Below are 7637 nucleotides of genomic sequence, written 5' to 3' on the forward strand. Positions count from 1 at the left end.
CAGGATCATCTTGTTCTTTTCTTGTGCCAAGAATGTTAATTGATATTGGGTATTTCTGCTCCCAGTCTTTCAGTAGACAGAACTAGGGAAAATATGTACATTTTATACATATGTATATATGTGTATATATATGTATATATATTATGCATATATGTGCATATACATGCACACATTTTTAAAAGATTTATTTATTTATTGGAGAGAGAGAGAGAGAGAGAGAGCAGGAGGGGCAGAGGGAGAGAGAACCTCAAGCAGACTCTGTGCTGAGCACAGAGCCCAACCAGGAGCTCGATCGTATGACCCTGAATTCACAACCTGAGCGGAAACCAAGAGTCAGATGATCAACTGACTGAGCCACCCAGGCACCACACATATACGTTTTTATGTTACAGCTTTCTTTCATCTGTCATCTGTCATGATCATTTATCATAGTTTTTATATATTTTAGATGTTAATTCCTTATCACATATACAATTTGAAATTTTTTTTCTCATTCCATAGGTTTTCGTTCCATTTTGTCAATGAATTCTTTTGCTGTACCAAAGCTTCTTTATTTGATGTGGTCCCATTTGTTTATTTTTGCTTTTGTTGCCTTAGTTTTTGGTGTCAAATCCAAAAAAATCATTGCCAAAACCAACGTCAAGAAGCTTACCACCTGATTTTTCTTTTAGTCTTATGATTTCAAGCCTTACATTCAAATCTTTAATCCATTCTGAGTTGATATGTGTGCATGGTGTAAGATTAGGGTTGAGTTTCCTTCTTTTGTCTGTGGTTGTCCAGTTTTCCCAGGACCGTTGACTGAAAAGACTGTCCTTTCTCCGTTTATATTTGTGACTCCTTTGTCATATGTAATTAATCACATATGTGTGAGTTAATGTTAACAGAGTAGTTTACTCTATTCCATTGATCTGTGTTGTTCTTTATGTCAATACCATACTGTATCAATTACTACAGCTTTGTCATACGGTTTGAAACCAGGAAGTATGATGTCTCCAGCTTTATTCTTTCTCAAGATTCCTTTGGCTAGCTAGGATCTTTTGTGGTCCCATGCAAATTTTAGAATTTTTCTGTTTCTGAGAGAAAAATGTTAGTATTTTGATAGGACTTGCATTGTCTCTGTTGATTGCTTTGTCTTTGAGTAGATGGACAGCTTCAATAATATTAGTTCTTCCAATTCATGAGCATAAACTATCTTTCCATTTATTTGTGTCTTCTTTAATTTCTTTGATCAGTGTACAGATTTTTCATCTCCTTGGTTAAATTTATTCCTAGGTATTTTATCCTTTTTGAGGCAACTATAAATGGGATCATTTTCTTAATTCCTCTTCCTGTTAGTTCATTATTAATGTATAGAAATACAGCTGACTTTTGCGTATTGATTTTGTATCCTACAACTTTACTGAATTTGTTTATCTGGTTTTTTTTTTTATAGTGTCTTTAGGATTTTCTGTATACAATATCATTTTATCTAGAGATAGAGACAGATTTAGTTCATTCGTTCTGATTTGGATGCTTTTTATTTTTCTGTCTAATTGTTCTGGCTAAGACTTCCAGTACTATGTTGAATAAAAGTGGCATGGGTGGGCATTCTTGTCTTGTTCCTGATCTTAGAAGAAAAGCTTTCAACTTTTCAATGGTGAGTATGAGGTTAGCAGTGGGCTTGTCATACATGGCCTTTATTATATTGTGTTATGTTCCCTCTATACCACTTTATTGAGAGTTTTATCATGAATGGACACTGAATTTTGTCAAATGCTTTTTCTGCATTTACTGGGATGATCATCTGATTTTTATACTTCATTTTGTTGATGTGATATATCACATTGGTTGACTTGTGCATGTTGAATTATCCTTGCATCCTCAGAATAAATCTCACTTGATCATGGTATGTGATACTTTGAATGTGTCGTTGAATTCAGCATGTTAATTTTTTTTTTTTTTGAGATTTTTGCACTTATGTTCATTAAGGATTTTGGCCAGTAATTTCTTTTCCTATAATGTCCCTGTCTGGTTTTGCTATCTGCATAATGCCAGCCTCATAAAATGAATTTGAGGGGCGGCTGGGTGGCTCAGTAGGTTAAGCCTCTGCCTTCAGCTCAGGTCATGGTCTCAGGGTCCTGGGATTGAGCCCTGCATCTGGCTCTCTGCTCAGCGGGGAGCCTGCCACCCCCTCTCTCTCTGCCTCCCTCTCTGCCTATTTGTGATCTTTCTCTCTCTGTCAAATAAATAAAATTTTTTAAAAATCTTTTAAAAAATTAATTAAAATAAAATGAATTTGAGGGTATTTCATCCTCTTCTATTTCTTGGAAGCATTTGAGGATAGGCATTAATTCTTTAAAATAAAGATTTTTTTAATTCATTTGAGAGAGAGAGAGACAGACGGAATGTGAGCATGGGGAGGAACAGAGGGAGAGGGAGAGGGACAAGCAGACTCTGCTGAGTAGGGAGCCCAGGGTTGAGCCCAATCCCAGGACCCTGAGATCATGACCTGAGCTGAAGTCAGACACCTAACCAACTAAGCCACTCAGATACCCCATGGATTGGTATTAATTCTTTAAATGCTTGGTAGAATTCGCCAGTGAATATATTCATCTGGTCCTAAACTTTTGGGTTTTTTTTGGTCTATTTTTACTCTGATCTATGGTATTTCCTACTTTCCACTACCTTTGGGCTTAGTTTGTTCTTCTAGTTCCTTTAGGTATAAAGTTAGGTTGTTTATTTGAGATCTTTCCTGTTTCTCGATATAGACATTTATTGCTATGAGCTTCCCCCTTTAGAACAGCTTTTACTGCATCTGATAAATTTTGGTATGTTGTGTTTCCATTTTCCTTTGTCTCAAGATTTTTTTTTAATTTCTTTTTTGATTTTTCTCTGATCCATTGGTTGTTTACTAGCATGTTGCTTAATCACCACATATTTGTGAATTTTCCACTTTTCTTCTTATAATTGATTTCTAGTTTCATATCACTGTGGTCAAAAGATAAACGCTTGGTAGTTTTCAGTCTTCTTAAATTTTTTGAGAGTTCTTCTGTGGCTTGCTGTAAGATCTATTGTGGAGAATGTTCTGTGTGCACTTGAGAAGAATGTATATTCTGCTGCTTTTGAGTGGCATGTTCCGTACAAGACTGTTAACTCCCTCTGGACTAACTTGTCATTTAAGTCCAGTGCTTCCTTATTGATTTTCTATCTGGTTGAAGAAAGTGGGGTATTAAGGCCATTGTTATTATTATGGTTTTGCTGTCTATTTCTCCCTTAAGGTGAGTTAGTCTTTGCTTTATATGGTTAGATGCTCCTATATTGGGGGCTTTAATATTTACAAATGTTATCTCCTCTTGTTGGATTGACACCTCTGTCATTATATAATGTCCTTCTTTGTCTCATATTACAGTCTTTGGCTTAAAGTTTATTTTGTCTGATATAAATATAGCTGCTCTGGCTTTCTTTTGGCCTCCATTTGCATGGAACAACTTCTTCCATCCCCTTCCCTTCAGTCTCTATATGTCCTTAAAGCTGAAGTGAATCTCTTACACACAGCATATGGTTAGTTGGGTCTTGCTTGTTTGTTCATTTTAATCCATTCAGACATTCAATGTCTTTTGATTGGGGAATTTAGTCCATTTATGTTTAAAGTAATTATTGATTTGTATGGACTTATTACTGTTTTGTTAAGTGTTTTCTGGCTGTTTTTTTCCTTTCTTCTCTGTCTCTCTTCCTTTGTGATTTGATGCTTTTCTGTAGTGGTATGTTTAGCTTTCTTTCTCTTTATCTTTTGGGTATCTGCTGTGGGTTTTTGCTTTGTGGTTGCCAGAGGCTTACATAAAGCAACTTACATTTATGACAGTCCACTTTAAGTGAATAACAACTTGTTCAAATGCGTTCTAGAGCTCTACATTTTCGTTCTCTTCCTCCCCATATTTTATGTTTCTGATATCACAATTTACATCTCTTTATCTTGTTATTCATTAACAAATTATTATAGTTATAGTTGCTTATCTAGTATCTTTTTAAATAAAATCTATCTATCTATGTTTCTTTCTCTCTTTCTTTCTTAGGGAGAGAATGCATGTTTCTGGGAAGCAGGAGAGGCAGAGGGAGAGGGACAGAAAGAACTCCAAACAGGTTCCACACCAAGTGCAGAGCCCGGTGGAGCCTGATGTGGGGCTCAAACCCACAACCCTGAGATCATGACTCGAGCTGAAATTAAGAGTTGGACACTTAACTGACTGAACCACCCAGGTGCTCCCATAAAATCATTTTTATAATTAAACTAGCCAGGATTGCGAGCACCTGGGTGGCTCAGTCCATTAAGCAGCTGCCTTTAGCTCAGGTCACAACCCCAGCATCCTGGTATGGAGCCCTACATTGGGATCCCTGCTCAGTGGAGAGCCTGCTTCTCCCTCTCCCTCTGCCTGCCGCTCTGCCTGCTTGTGCTCTCTCTCTCTCTCCCTCTCTCTCTCTCTGTATTTTCTTCTAGAAGTGCCAGTTAAAAATATAAAAAATAAACTAGAAATATACTAGCTTAAAAATATATATACTAGCCAGTTTTTTTTTTTAATAAACTAGCCAGTCTTTTTTTTAAGGTTTTATTTGACAGAGAGAGAGAGACATACAGCAAGAGAGGGAACACAAGCAGGAGGAGTGGGAGAGGGAGAAGCAGACTGCCCTCTGAGCAGGGAGCCAGATGCAGGGCTCAAGGAAGCCTCCAGGAGAGACCCTTAACCCCAAGTATCACAGAGTTTAATGAGCTGAATGTTTAAATTTTACACAAGCTCATCCCTCTTTAGAGCTCCTGTGTTGTGAAGGGGAAGGGGCTGAGGAAGGTTCCTGTAAAATGGCCACTGTGCACTATCTGAAACCATTGCTCTCTTCCAAACCTCAGTCTTGTTGCCAAGTTCTGCTCAGCATCCCTGAGTTTTTCTTCCCTTAGAATGAATTCATTCTTGGAGGCTCTATATTTATTCTCTTTCTTCTTTTGAGCTCCCATTTCCCCGCCAGTTCACCAGATATGACTCTCTTGGTGCACTCTTCTACCATACACACCCATTATGGAGCAGATGAGGCAAATGCAAAGCACTCTGGGCCTGGGTAAAGCCTGGGCACACAGAAAGTCCCAAGAGTGACAATTACTTGCTTCTTACCCTCTGCCTAATTTTCCTTCTCTGTTTCCAAAAACATCAGAGGAACCTCTCTTCAACCCAGTCTACTTGAACACCTTGTCCACCCCCCCCCCCCCCACCCCCTCACACCCCCCACCCCTCCCACTCTCTCCCCACCCCTCCTCCACCCCCCCACACCCACCCCTGCCTGGAGATTCCCCCACTGAGCTCAGAGGTGAGAGGCTGTCTCTGCTACCAAATCCCTCCAGGCACTAAGTTACTCCTCTTGACTTGGGCCCTTCCCATTTTCTCTCTGCCATTGATACGGGTACTACTTGTCTATCTCTATGTGACAAATGAACCCAAAACTTAGTGAGTGGCTTAATTCATTTATTGTCTCACAGTTTCTGTAGGTCAAGAATATAGGAGCTTACAGGCTTAGCATGAAGAGCCGCAATCTCCAGCAAGTCTTGACATGACAGCAGCCCTAGCTGACATCTTAGCTGCGAGATTGGAGCCCCAACCACAAAACTAAGCTTGTGCCAAGTCCCTGACCTACAGAAAGTGGGAGATAATAAGTGCTTGTTGTAAAATTGTGTGTCTTTGTAATCAATCTCTTACTCCACCCTTGGCCCCTGGCAACTGATCTAGTGGTTTAGGCCTGCAGTTTTCCTTTTCCAGAGTATGATATGAATAGAACCATACAGTAAGTAGCCTTTTTGAGTTTGCCCCCCCTTTTTAACATAATGCTTTCAAGATTCCTCCCTGTTGTTGCATAAGTCATTCATTTGTTCCTTTTTCATTGCTGAGGAGTATCTCCTTGTAAGGCTGTGCAATTGGTTTATCCATTCACTGCTGATGGGTATTTGGGTGGTTTCCAGGTTTGGGCGATTAAGAGTACAGGCTAGAAACATTAGCCTTGAGGTGTTTCAGTGGACTTATGTTTCCATTTCTCTTGAAATGCCCAAGAGTGAGATCAAAATGGATCACAGTTTTAACGGAAAGCCGGAACCTACTAAACTTCTACAGCCACGTTTTCTAGTAGAACTTTCTATAATGAGGAAAATGTTGTATTATCCTATAACATTCAGTATAATAGCCAGTATCCACATGTGGCTAACAAGCACTTGAAATGTGACTACTGTGACTAAGAAACTGGTCATTTTATTTAATTAGATTTTAGTAATTCAAATTTTAGCAGCCACATTTGACTCGAGGGTACCATATACAACAAGGCACTTCTAGAAGAAAACACTAGAGGGACACCTGGGTGGCTCAGTCAGTTAAGCCTCTGCCTTTGGCTCAGGTCATGATCCCAGAGTCCTGGGATCGAGTCCCACATCAGGCTGTCTGCTCAGTGGGGAGCCTGCTTCCTCCTCTCTCTCTACTGCCTCTCTACCTACTTGGGATCTCTCTCTGTCTGTCAAATAAATAAATATAATCTTAAAAAAAAATAGAAGAAAACACTGGAGAAAATCTTTGTGATTTCGGTTTAGGCAAAGATGACTTAGGCACTAAAAACAGATCATGAGTCATATATATATATATATATATATATATATATCCACTGAAACATATATATATATGACTCATGATCTGATTTTTCTTTTATAAATTAGACTTTTTTTTATAAATTAGACTTCATCAGAACTTAAAACCTCTGTTCCTTGAGGGAGGCTTGTAAGAAAATGAAGAGACAAGTAACAGAGAAAATATTTGCAAGACAAATGGGCAGGTTTTTCTAAAATCCACAGGGAGGACATAAGACTATAAGAAATAGTAACAAATTTGGGGGACAATGGGAAGATGGTGGAGCCATGGATGACCAGAGCCGAGAAAGCTGCCTGCAAACATCTCCCCAGGGCTGCAGCCAGAAGGAAGGTGATTTACTGATTCATGGCACAGGCCCTGGAAGGCTCAGGAATTTGAGTTACCAGGTAGCTAGAAAGGTGGGGCTAAGTCTTGGGACTGAAACCAGGGAGACTGATTGAAAGTCTATAAAAGGAACTACCCTAAACATCTTTCCCTTCTCCCCCAATTAGGTCTCTTTCCCATCCTCCCTCCCACCCCCCATTCCCTACACATGGCAAGAGGTTTATTCTTTGGAAAAATTGCACCAGATTGGGGGAGAACTCAAGGATTATAAGCAGAATGGGGAGGGTTAGGATGGAGGTCCTGAAAAAAAGAGAGAAAGAAGAAAATAAGAGAGGATTCAGAGAAAAGATTCAGAAATTTTAACATTCTAAATATTAAATTCTCCCCCTCCCACTGCCCCCCAAGCATTCTTACACAACCCAGCACACAAACCCTGGCAGAAAGGGAAATATCCTCCACTGGCAGGATGCTGTATAATTCTTCTTTAAAAGACCAGGAAGGGGGGCGCCTGGGTGGCTCAGTGGGTTAAGCCTCTGCCTTCGGCTCAGGTCATGATCCTGGGATCCTGGGATTGAGCCCTGCATCGGGCTCTCTGCTCAGTGGGGAGTCTGCTTCCCTTCCTCTCTCTCTGCCTGCCTCTCTGCCTACTTGTGATCTCTCTCTGTC

This window comes from Enhydra lutris, unplaced genomic scaffold (assembly GCF_002288905.1).
Source record: "Enhydra lutris kenyoni isolate GAN:26980312 unplaced genomic scaffold, ASM228890v2 scaffoldscaffold48, whole genome shotgun sequence".
Classification (NCBI taxonomy): domain Eukaryota; kingdom Metazoa; phylum Chordata; class Mammalia; order Carnivora; family Mustelidae; genus Enhydra; species Enhydra lutris.